The 12,241-nt window shown below is 39.1% G+C and overlaps 1 pseudogene; it reads left to right on the forward strand.

Annotated features, from left to right (window-relative positions):
• The first annotated feature begins 5,064 nt into the window (after positions 1–5,064).
• Positions 5,065–10,649, forward strand: LOC106957702 (NXPE family member 3-like; annotated as a pseudogene).
• The last annotated feature ends 1,592 nt before the right edge of the window (positions 10,650–12,241 follow it).

The raw sequence follows: 12,241 nt of genomic DNA on the forward strand, positions 1-12,241 counted from the left end.
CTACGACTGGAGGCAAGTTTTCAAACTTGCCTTCAGTCAAACCCAGTCATATTCATGTGCTTTCTTTTTTCACTGAAAGGGTTGTTTCTTGTGGGCTGCGTCTTTGGGTGGTGCTTTGGGCACATTCTGATTATTTTTGTTAATTTATTTTATTTTTTTAGCTTATTTTTGTTTCTAGATTTTAAAAGGATTTTCTTTGTCCATTTTTTGTGGGGTTGGCTAATTAGATATATTTTGTAATTCATATTTGACTGCTTTGAGCTGGGGTGCAGTAACAGACTGGCCTTCGGGAGCGCGTTGCCATCACTTGCCTTTTTCTCTCTTCCACTCTAAGCGACTCGTCGCTGTGCACACGTAGCCAGTGACTACAGGTCAAAGCCACGCAAAGTTAATTTCTTTAATGATTACGACAATGAAATTATTTTGTTGACCACTTTTTTTTTCCGTGACTACGGCGAAAATGACATGGCTCTTTGGTGTCTAAGTCTTGACGAGATGTCTTAGTTTTCGTTGAGGTGAAACTATAGACGACAATGCTCGTGGGTCGGTGGTCTGTCAGACATACGAAATGTTGGACATTTCTGCCAATGTGCTTGTAATTGGTCAGTCAAAAGCTAAAATGCATCAATAATGCTGCTCCATCCTGTTTGGTCATGACCACCACTTCAATGATTCAATCTTTAATGGACCACAGCGCGTCCGCCAACACCCCACGTCTGGGGTGTTATGCGAAAAGGCTCAGTGGAAGAAAACCCAGAAAATATGTTCTTATTCTCAGTAGGCTTTAACTCATTTAAAAGAAGATTTGATTTGTCGATTGAGACAAGCAGCTGTATTCCTAACATATTTTTAGTAAAAATATGTATTCTATATTTTTAGCTGTATTCCTAACCCTAACCCACTTTCTGAAGAAGCATGTGGACCTGACTAAGTGCAGTCCAGGTGGCTTGAAGGGGTTAAAGAATACCACTGATTACACAATCGGGCACGTGGATGGCGGGTACCATATGACCCTGATGTTGGAACCAGTCTCCTATGACATAGGAAGACCATGTTTAGGATCCAAGGTCTTCTTGAACATGGTGTTTAGGAAAACCATGTACAATGTTCACGCTTGTGTGGTTATGTATGTTCTGGGCAAAGCTCTACAGAGCATAGCCAACAGCCACTTGCTTGAAGTCAGCTCTGTTGCTGACCAAGTTTGGTCAGAAAGATCAGGATGTGTCTGACATGACAGATCTGGTGGACGCATTTGGTGTCGCCAGTCTGTCGGTCCATGCGGCATGTAAAATCACTGCCCGAGACGCAGATGTCCATATATGCCCTTAAGGACTTGGTAGGCACTCGTGGATCCCTCTATTCAATCTTGGGCATCCACAAGGCCACCAATTACCAAACAGACTTGGATCATCTCCCAGCAGCCATCCATCCCACACTGTGGGAGGTCCTTTGGGCAGATGGGAAGCTCAATTTCCTCTAGATGTATGTTGACTCTCCACATGTCCACATCCAGATGCCATATAGGCATCTGGTTTCTGCAGCAATTGTGACTTGTTGTATGTCACATCCCCAGTTCCAAAAAGCCCTGTTGTCCAGGACTGGATTGCACCTGTCTCATATGAAAGACCTGAAGGACAAGCTTGTACTCCAGATTTGAGGGTTACATTCCATCCGAGATCAACCCCAAATCCTTTTTCTGCGGACAATCAATGTGGGTCTTGTTGTTCCATGGAAAGAGCTGGCATGTCCTCTCTGTGGGGTGGTGCTTGCCTCCATTGCTAAGGGGCATAAATACTTCCAAGACAAGCACTGGCCTGTACATCTAGCTGGTTTTGCGGAAAGTGCCATTGTATGAAAACAAGCCTTGCCAGCGTGGTATGTCATGCCGCAAAATGTGCAAAAGTAAGTAAGAGAGATGCGAGATCGAAACCCTTCTGCTGCCACGTGTCCAGCCTTATTCAGCTCCCAGAGAGTACTATCAGTGCATAAGTACAGAAAGCAATGGCTCTCAGTGGCAATACAGAAAGGGGACCTTGCCCTAGGGAATACTCAGCGGATATTGACTTGGATAACAGGCTGTTTGTCCTGATCTCCCCCCCAACTACCTACCTGTCTAAAGAAATGCAGAACAACTCTTGTTCCAAAGAGTTCTGACAAGGTGAAACTAAAGGCAATTGAAAACTGGAGGCCGATCACGCTTAGCTCGACTGTTCTCTTAAATGTTTGTTTGCTCAAGATCTTTTCCAAGATCTTGAGCAAACGGCTCAGTGAAGTCTGTCCCATCTACCCATCCCAGAGAGGGTTCATCAAAGGTGATTGTTGTGGAACGAACCTGATGATGATTGATGGAATTATCAAGCGAGCCCTAAAAAGGAAAGAAACTTTGGCGGTGGGGTTCATCGACCTGGCGAGAGCTTTTGACTTTATTTCACATAAGCACATTCCCGAGGTCCTTGAAAAAAGAGAGGTTGATGGGGAAATATGTAACCTTATAAAAGACTTGGGTAACACTTTATTTGAAGGGGGTTGAATAAGACTGTCATGACACTGTCATAAACATGACATAACACCTGTCATGAACATCAATAAGTCTTCATGAATAGTTATGACTGTTGTCATAAAGCGTCATTTGGTAAATAATGACACTTTTAATACAAAGTTGACATTATTCAAAATGTCTTTATGACAACTTGACATTAACCAAGAAATCATGATCTAACATAAATTTGTCATAATAGTAGTCATAATGATGTAATATTACACTAGCAAAAGCTTTAACAAAACAATGATTAATATTTCCACTCCCTGAAGGGAGACCCTGGTTGTGGATGAAGAAATGGTGGTTTTAATGATGAATGCTCGCACAGTCCACTAAATCAGGCAGCATGGCAGAGTGAGGAACAAAAGCTCAGCACCGGTAGCAACTGTTCTGACGAAGAGCAGATGCCGACACAGGACTATCCAGTACGACTGTGATAACGACTAACTGAGACACTAGAATCTAGATAAACTAGAACATAACTCGGACTGACTGTGACAGACTCAATAAGAACGAACTACGAGCTACGACACGACAAACGATACGACAGGATAGACATACGACAAGGACCATACATGAGACAACAACAACAGGTGGACTTAAATACACAGGAGGTAATCACACACAACGAGACACACCTGGGAAACAATCAAGGGGAAAGGGACAAGACATCACAGGGACTCAACAGAACACAGATCTAAATAAACACAGAAAAAACCCAAATCCTTACATCCGTGTGCTTCTTTTTACCCTTTGGAGTGCTTTACTTGCTTTGATCACTTATGATAAATACTTTAATTTAAAAGAAATGTATTTTTCTTCTCCTTTTTCTTCTTACATAGACCAGATCCCTGTACTGCAGGGTTAACCTCAGTCTACTTGTCCTGGATCATTTTTTTAGTAATGAGGACACAAAGGCCGACTTTCGTTTGAGTATGAAGTTTAAAATATATTGTATGCTTAACAACTCAGACTGAAATGACAAAGTCCACAAAGACAAACTTAATTACAGCCCTCTGACAGCTTTCACACCAAAGCTGGAAGAGTTTTTACAGTGATGAATACAAATGAAAACAAATGGACATAGCGTGCAAGTGTGCAGGGCGTGAAAGATGTGTGTGAACAGTACACACTGATAGGAGGAGCAAAAAATGAGGGAGGCTCACAAATGAAGCAACAAAAAAGGTAAGTCAAACACAACACACTTACATTAACATAACTTTACTTATAATTTTGCATTCTATAACTATAGAACACAAAAGATAAGTCACCTAAGACACTTAGTGTTTTGCTGCTTTGATCTCGAAAAAAGTTGTAAGTCAAGTTTTACTCTTAAATTCCAAACAATCACCATAGACTTTGAACACCAGAATGCAATTTATGCAGAGGCTTCTTTGTTGTAAATCCAATCAAAAATATCTAGCACAGAGAGTATATATTTTAATGACATTGATACATACACATTCTATACATAGGTTTACAAGGAGATTACATTTTGATTAAGTAAAAAAAAAGCATTCTTTTATAGAAAAACTTTAACAAAATGTTGTGTGGGAAAGGAAGCGCTTAAAACTTGTCAAACGACCTTGTGCAGTTGTGTTTATAATTTGAATTTACATTTCTTTCTTATTTGTGTATATTTGATATCTGTAGACAATTTTCCGAATTATAAATGTAAAAATAATTTACTCTCTTAAAGGGGAAGAAAAGAGAACTTTCAAGTTAGACAAGAAGTTGTTGACTTTGATAAGTAAAGTATGGTAGGGAAGGTAAAAAATGTCCTGAGCTCAGGACATTTTTACCATTTTTCTTTAGTGGTGAGCTCACTAAAACGGCAAAGTCATAAACTCTAATCAAGATGGCAGATTTCAAACAAAAAGTCCAAAAGGAGACTGATGCAAATTCACAGCAATGGTCTCTGAGTTAAACAGAATTTTTCTTGCCAGACACCTGAGCCCTAAATATAACTAACGTTTTTGTCTTTGTCTTTAATGTAGAGCCAGATCCAGTCACAAGTGATAATGGGAGGCCGGATTTGCAGAAACCATTGCCCTCTGAATCATGGCTTGAGCATCCTGTTCTTGGCTTTGTGTGTTTTATGTTTCCTGCTATACAACGTTAACATCATTAATAAAAATATCTGTAAATTAGAGGTGAGTTTTTGACATGTTTCATATTTTTTTCCCTCTAACGTTCTAAGCAGCTTAGGCTTAAATAGTATTTCTGATTCAGAATCATTTTTTCTCACAGTAGCTGACGCCTTCAACCACTCATTTTATCAGAGGACTTGGTGTTTAGGGGTTTCTTTCGCTTCTCTTGCTTGCTACCTTTACGGGTCTTTGCAGTTACTTCCTCTGTCGACTGCTTGTTCCCATGCACTGCATTCAGGAATCATTTCTGTCACTTTTGTCTTTGTCCAGTTTCTCTAAATATTATTAGTAAAGTAAACAGTATTTTATACAGAAACAGTTAGTATGCCACTTACCTTGTTTCCTCTCTAAATGTTCCTCTTGTTACAGAACAAAATGTCCTCCACTGTGACTCAGATGCATTCCCCTGACCATCCAATGCCTACCAGTGTCTGTTCCTTTAATTCACTCTCACCTGAAGACACCAGTGATCCCACTCACAGCACTTTCACCATCATCCCAAGAAGCGATGGGGGAAGTTGGCACGGAGGGGATCAGCTGGAAGTTTTTATAAAAATGTATGACTTCCGTGGTCGCCCCAAGAAGTCCGGTGGAGACTTCCTACTTGCACGGCTGCACAACCCTGCTCTGTTTGCCGGTGTGGCGGGACAAGTGTTGGATCACCGCAACGGTTCCTACACGGCTGTGTTTTCTTTACTCTGGGAAGGAGACGCACAAGTTGAGGTCAGATTGAAACCTATCATCTAAAATGTGCCAATATTTCTGACACATTTTTGTAAATTTTACATAGGTCTATAATTACCTGATAAGCTGACTATAGTGTGTTTGACTAAGCTTATGTCTCTGGCCTTACTCATCTGGAAAGGAACACTACAGAGAAATGTACTCTCAGTCATCACGTCTTGAATGTGGAACAAAGCAAAGGAAATTATTTTAGTTTTCAGGTCAAGAGGGAGAGAATTTGGTAGAACAAAAATATATTAATGCTGTTCTGGTCAACAGACCATACTGGAGATGTAAAAGTAAAGCTGTGGGTTGAGGCATGTCATATTTCTTGATGAAGCTATGGTTCTTTCACAAGACATTTGTATAAGTCAGTTGTATAATCTGATAGTATAATCTCTTCTGGGATCATATATTAGATTACGGTATCCAGATCAGAACCAGTAACTGTATTGTTGCACTCTATCTACAGTACAATGACTCCAGAAGAATTAAACGTTAAAACATTAAACATTAAAATTTACCTTTGGGAATTGAAGTATCTCTGAAACTTAATTAAACTTTAGATGTACATTGAGTATTGTTACTAGACCTCCTTTCATGTTAAGCAATGTGTGAACACTCTTGTTCTTCAATCCAGGTGGTGATGGTTCACCCCAGTGAGGCAGTCGCTGTACTGGAAAGTGACCCAAGAGCAGCCTGACAGAATTTATTTCCAAAGCATCTTTCGCTCAGGGTCCGTCACAGAAATTACAACATGCAATATATGTCTTAAAGCGCCTCAGCAGAAACTGTGCAACTACACAGACCTTCACACAGGGGAGCCCTGGTTCTGCTACAAGCCAAAGAAGCTGAACTGTGACACCAGGATCACCCACGCTGAAGGAGGTTTTAGACAAAACCTGAAACCCATGGAAGAGAATCTCTTTAAAAGGTAATTATAACACCACTTATACTCCTCTTCTTTGTATTCATCCATGAAGAGACACAATAGTACATGCCACTCCCATTGATGTAGCCCTTTATATTAGCTGAGCTGAAGAAAACTCACCCATCAGTCATCAATGACTACAGACCTGTTGCCCTGACATCCTGCATCATGAAGGTCCTGGAGAGACTCCTGTTGGCCCACCTGAATAAGAACATATCAAGACCACCTGCAGTTTGCTTATTGCCTTGGAGTTGGAGTTGGTGATGCCATCATCCACCTGCTTCAACAAACCCACTGTCATCTGGACAAAGCTGGCAGCACAGTGAGAATCAGGTTCTTTGATATCCCCAGTGCATTTAGCACAATTCAGCCTGATTTGCTCTGTGAGAAACTCCAGAAGACATAGGTAGAGGGCTCAACAATTGCATGGACTGACTACCTCAGTTTGGGAGACTCTAACCAGGTGGTCAGTAACACGGGAGCACCACAGGGCACTCTACTCTTAACATTCCTTTTCACTCTTTACACTTCAGACTTCCACCACAAAACTGACTTCTGTCATCTACAGAAATACTCAGATGATGTCGGGTGTATCAGAGATGGACAAGAGGCTCAGTACAGAGAGCTGGTGGAGCACTTTGTGTCATGGAGTGGGAACAATCATCTCTTTTTAAATGTGGACAGAACAAAGGAGATGATTGTTGATTTCAAGAGAAACAGAGTTATATCAAACAGTATGTCCATTATGGGAGAAGAAGGGGATGTGGTTGAGGAATGTAAATACCTCAGTTTTCACCTGACAACAGACTGGACTGGAGAATGGTCTGAGCATGAGAGCGTCATCTCTTCTGCCGTCATATCAATACTTCTTGTAAACCACTGTACGTAAGATTTTATTTTTCGTGACTATACCATAAACTTCCAATGCTTTGCTGTAGTGGAGTCAACATGAAAGTTTCTATTCCGGCATCAGGACCTTCCATCATCAACATCTTACCAAAACTAAATGGTAAGATATATCTTTTACCACAGCTACCACATTCTCAGAAAGTGACATTTAATTATTATTCTTTTTAATTGTTTGACAATAACAAGCAAAAAAAAAATATTGTGTTTCTCATTGGATTATGTTTTGCTGGTGTCTTTATCCAGTTGTTGCTTAAATGAATGCGGGCAAGCTAAATACGCATTAAATTGTCCCAATATAATCAGTTCTAATACTGATTATTAGAAAAAAAAAACTAATCTGATGATTCACAAAAGTGCCAAACTGTATGTATTATTACTATATTGATGTTAGCCATTCTACAAAATGGTTCATTGTGTTTTATTGTTTAGTTGTTTTTGTTACAATTTCAATCTAACTGTCTTTTGAAGGAAAAGTCAATAAAATAATAGATTCTGGACCTGCTGGGTATTACTACCAGGGTGTATGGCGAGCACTACATGGAACACTAATTCATCAGTTCAACACGTCCACAGCAATGACGTGTTGAACACCTTCCCTTTCAGACCAGTGTCTGAAAGGGAAGGTGCTCCACCTGTATGGAGACTCCACCATCAGACAGTGGTTTGAATATCTAACAGAATCATTACCAGGTAGATGTCCAGAAGGAATTTGTTCCAACAGTTTGATTTGTTTCGGTTGCAGCCTAATGTTTTTTTTTTAAATAATTTCAGGACTCAAGAAGTTTGACCTGAAAACTCTAAAGCAAAGTGGACCTTTCTTGGCCTTGGATCATGCAAACAACATCTTAGTCATGTTTCGATGCCACGGTCCTCCCATCCGTTTTGGCACCATGCCTGTGTTGCACCCTTAAAAAAAACTTAAAAGAAACTCAAATTAGCTTTTGTGCAACTTTATTAAACAAAATCCACGGTTCGAGCATACAGCGTGTGTAGTTTTCCCATCTTTTTTTAATAATCTTAGGTCATGAACTTTCAACTCCCATCATGCATTGCGACACTCTTAAAGGGGTATTATCATGACAGAAATTTATGAAATAAAAAAATAAAACAGTTGGAGCACATATTAAGCTATCAACCAATTGAATTATTCCAACTAGACACTAAATCAAATAAATGCTTGCCCAATATGATCAATATACCTATTAAACAATATCACGTTCGCAACATGTTTTCAGGGCTCTACACCTGCCAGTCAGACACGTTATTACAATTAGTAATATTCTTGATGCTACGCTTATTTAACATCCCAAAAAATTTGGATACTTTTGTCTGAACAAAAAAAAATCAATATCTGCTGAACTTAGGACACCCAAAAATATATGAATAGAGTGTGAAAATGTGATATTGACTACATTTTTACTTTCATAGGTATCTGCAATTCTGTGGAGTTATTCTTTGATGAAATTAGCCTATGATTAGATTCAATAGAATCTGGGAAATTTCAAGTCAGAACAAAAGGAGCATAGCGGTCATCACGGATAATTGGTTTTTATTTCCTGAAGCAACGTTGTTATCCAGTCATGTTGCATCATGTTGACTGAGAGCAAGAAGACTGGCATCCCAACTCAGCTTGGTTTGCTCGCCAGACCAAGTTGAGTTGGGCTCAACTAGCTGATGAACCTGTTGTGGAAAATAGATTAGTCACAAAATGGAAACCAGTACAGACTACTCTATATTTCATTTACAAGTAATGTGATGAACCTGAACTGAAGTCAAATGAATGAAAGTGTAGAAAATGTGGCATTCAGTAAGACTGCATATTGGAATTAGCAGTTAAAATTAGTTTTGGTTTTAGTAAAGAGTGTTTCATCCAGTTCCTTTGCTCTTGTTACAGTGGGGTCAACTTGAAAGTCTCCATTCCATCTTTAGGACCTTCCAATATCACCATTTTACCAAAACTAAAAGGTAAAAGTTGCTATATTGTCATAAATGTGTTACAATGAATTATTGATTGCCTGAAAGAGATGAAAACATGTAAGCAGTTATTCTGTGTGGCTTTCTCAGACAACTTTGTCCACTGGCATTTTATAATTTACCTGATCAGTTTGGACTTTATTTCAGGTATATAAAAATGAGTCAAATGTAGTTGCATCAAACATAATGCATGTATTTACAAAGACATGCATTTTTGTTGAATAACCCGTAAAAGGCTGATCTGCTATGAAGCTACCATAATGTAGAACATCTGTTTTTTCTTCTCAAGTTACTGTCAGAATACACAATCACTAAATATAATTTGTTTTTTCTTCCAGTTCTCAATGAAACAGTCCCTGTTAACATGTCAGGTAAAGTTGCTGCTAGTATAATTGGGTTATAAATTTATTAATATCCACAAAGGTGTTTTTGTAAAGTAATACTGGTATTCACTTTTTTAAGTCTTCAGTGATCGTAACGTCTTTTTGGTTTTCTTTTCTTTTTTGGATCTTCTTCTGAATCTCCCCTCGTCTAGGAGGAGCCATGAGAGCTAATCCTGCTGGTTATTACTACCAGGGTGCATGGCGAGCACTAGACGGCACCTCAGTTCATCAGTTTAACAACGCCACAGCAATCAGCCAGTGTCTGAAAGGGAAGGTTCTCCATCTGTATGGAGACTCCACCGTCAGGCAGTGGTTTGAATTCTTAATTGCTAAAGTTCCAGGTAGATACTCAGTAGAAATGTCTGACAATTTGAATTTGTTCTTTCTGATGAGTTCTCTGTTACACTTTCAGATCTCAAGAAGTTTGACCTGAAAACCCCCCCACAAACCGGACCCCTTATGGCCTTGGATTATAAAAACAACATTTTATTGACGTTCCGCTGCCACGGCCCTCCGCTCCGTGCTTATACGTTGCCAGTCAGTGAGTTCCACTTTGTTGCCAACGAACTGGACAGTGTAGTTGGAGAGTCATTTTTGGCGTCTGGGCACACTTTGGCGTTTACCCTGTGGAGGTCTACATCCGACGTCTGCTGAGCATAAGGAGGGCAGTAGTGCGGTTGTTGACCAGAGCTCCAGATACTCTGGTTGTCATCAGGACTGGTAATCCCAAAAGGCTGAAGCTGACCGTCAACGATTACTACGCATTGCAGCGAGACAAGATACTCAGAGCAATATTCAAAGAAGTGAATGTCAAACTGCTGGATGCCTGGGAGATGACCCAGGCCCACTACCTTCCACATGACCTCCACCCACCACAACCCATAATTAAGAATATGATAGATGTTATTTTGTCCCACGTATGTCCCCAGAGGTGAATTTTAAAGACACATGGAAGAAGTAGGAGATTGTAGATCTGGGTGGTCTGGTAACTATTGGTGATTGGTAACACATAATTACCATTGGATTTTTGACACAAAATAACACCTGTCATGAACATAAAGAAGCCTTTATGGATGTTTATGACAGTTGTCATGAAGTGTCATTCGGTAAATAATGACACTTATAATGCAAAGTTGCTCTAAAAGTTGCATTTAAAGTCCATTAAAAGTGCCAACTTTGCATTAAATTATCATAATTTACAAAATTATTGCTGCACATCTTGTTCCTCGGTTCTCCCTGTGTTTCTGGATTCATTATTAAATTTCTACTATTGTCAGCCTGGGCCTACAAGCATCTTTCCTCACCAACAATACCACATCATGACACATGCTTTTATTTTTAACATGTTATTACGATTACTATAATTTTTCCTTCTTCTTTTTTTGTGCTCTGTTAGCAGGTGCGCTGACCCTGCATGCAGACAGACATTTAAAGACAATTAGTTGAAGCTGACAAGAAGTGATTAACTGTTTATGTTAACATTGTTGGAACCACAGAATAAGTCTGGTTTGTTTGCTTTTCCTTTTGTTAAAATGTTCTAATCGCTGCAGGCGACTGTAACATGAACAGTGAAATCAAGTTGAACTGGTTTAAAAATCTGAACTCTTGTGTTGTTTTCAGTTTACTCCTTCAGTAATTCTTCAGTTTTTATTTTTTAATTGTGTTTGGAAAACTGATGTGATGAACTGTTTGGTTTCATACTTGGCTTTGCGGCAGGACCACTTTTTGCCTGACGGTGGAAGTTTAATTAAAACATTTCTAAGTAAATGCTTGTGGTTGGTCTGAATATTTTGTTCGTGGATCCCAGGCTGTGAATGTGTTCCTAACCACACACTAATTATAATGAAATATGACTTTTTTTTTTCTTTTTTCCTATGACCTATATGACCAGCATAGCACCAGGTTGGTTCAATTACATTTCAGTTATTGAACACAAGCTAAAAATAAAATGAGAACTGAACTTCAGGACAAGCAAAAGTTTTTATTTTGTTCATCAAATCAGTTTTATTTTGAGATTTTCATCCTCTTAACTTCACAACCACTAAAATGGAGTTGAATCCAAATAAAACTTTGACATATGATCTATGTTAAAGTTCAAGTGTTAATGTGACGCTGCTGATGATTTGGCAGCTATAATCATATTGTGACCTTGGGTGTTTTAAAATGAATTATTATAAGCAGTTCTGACCCGGTTCTGTTTATATTAAAGGAGAAGAACAGATCAATTTGAGAACTTATATTCTCTGTACTCTCTTCTTCCTAACGCAGCTTAACTTTATTGTTATTTATTCCTAAATAAATTTTAGACACAATATTCCCCAGTTTTCTAAATGTTTGGAGAGCATTCATTTATATAGTTTTCATAATTTATGATCTACTCGAGTCATGTTGCATGAACACAGTTTTCTCTTTCCAAGAAATAAATCAGGGTCCTAATAAACAAGAGTGAATTGTTCATTGTTTGAATTGTGAAATTGTGAATTTCACCATTATTTCTGATTTCTTCATGTCTCATCACATTGAGTCTGATTCTCATGGCACTTCTGTCACAAGCAAAAAAGATAATGTCACAGATTTTTGTGGCCACCTAGATGCGGCCCCTCACAGTGTGGCCCCACACAGTGTGGCCCCA

Source organism: Poecilia latipinna, unplaced genomic scaffold (genome assembly GCF_001443285.1).
Source record: "Poecilia latipinna isolate Pla-1442-1.1 unplaced genomic scaffold, P_latipinna-1.0 Scaffold928, whole genome shotgun sequence".
Taxonomy (NCBI): domain Eukaryota; kingdom Metazoa; phylum Chordata; class Actinopteri; order Cyprinodontiformes; family Poeciliidae; genus Poecilia; species Poecilia latipinna.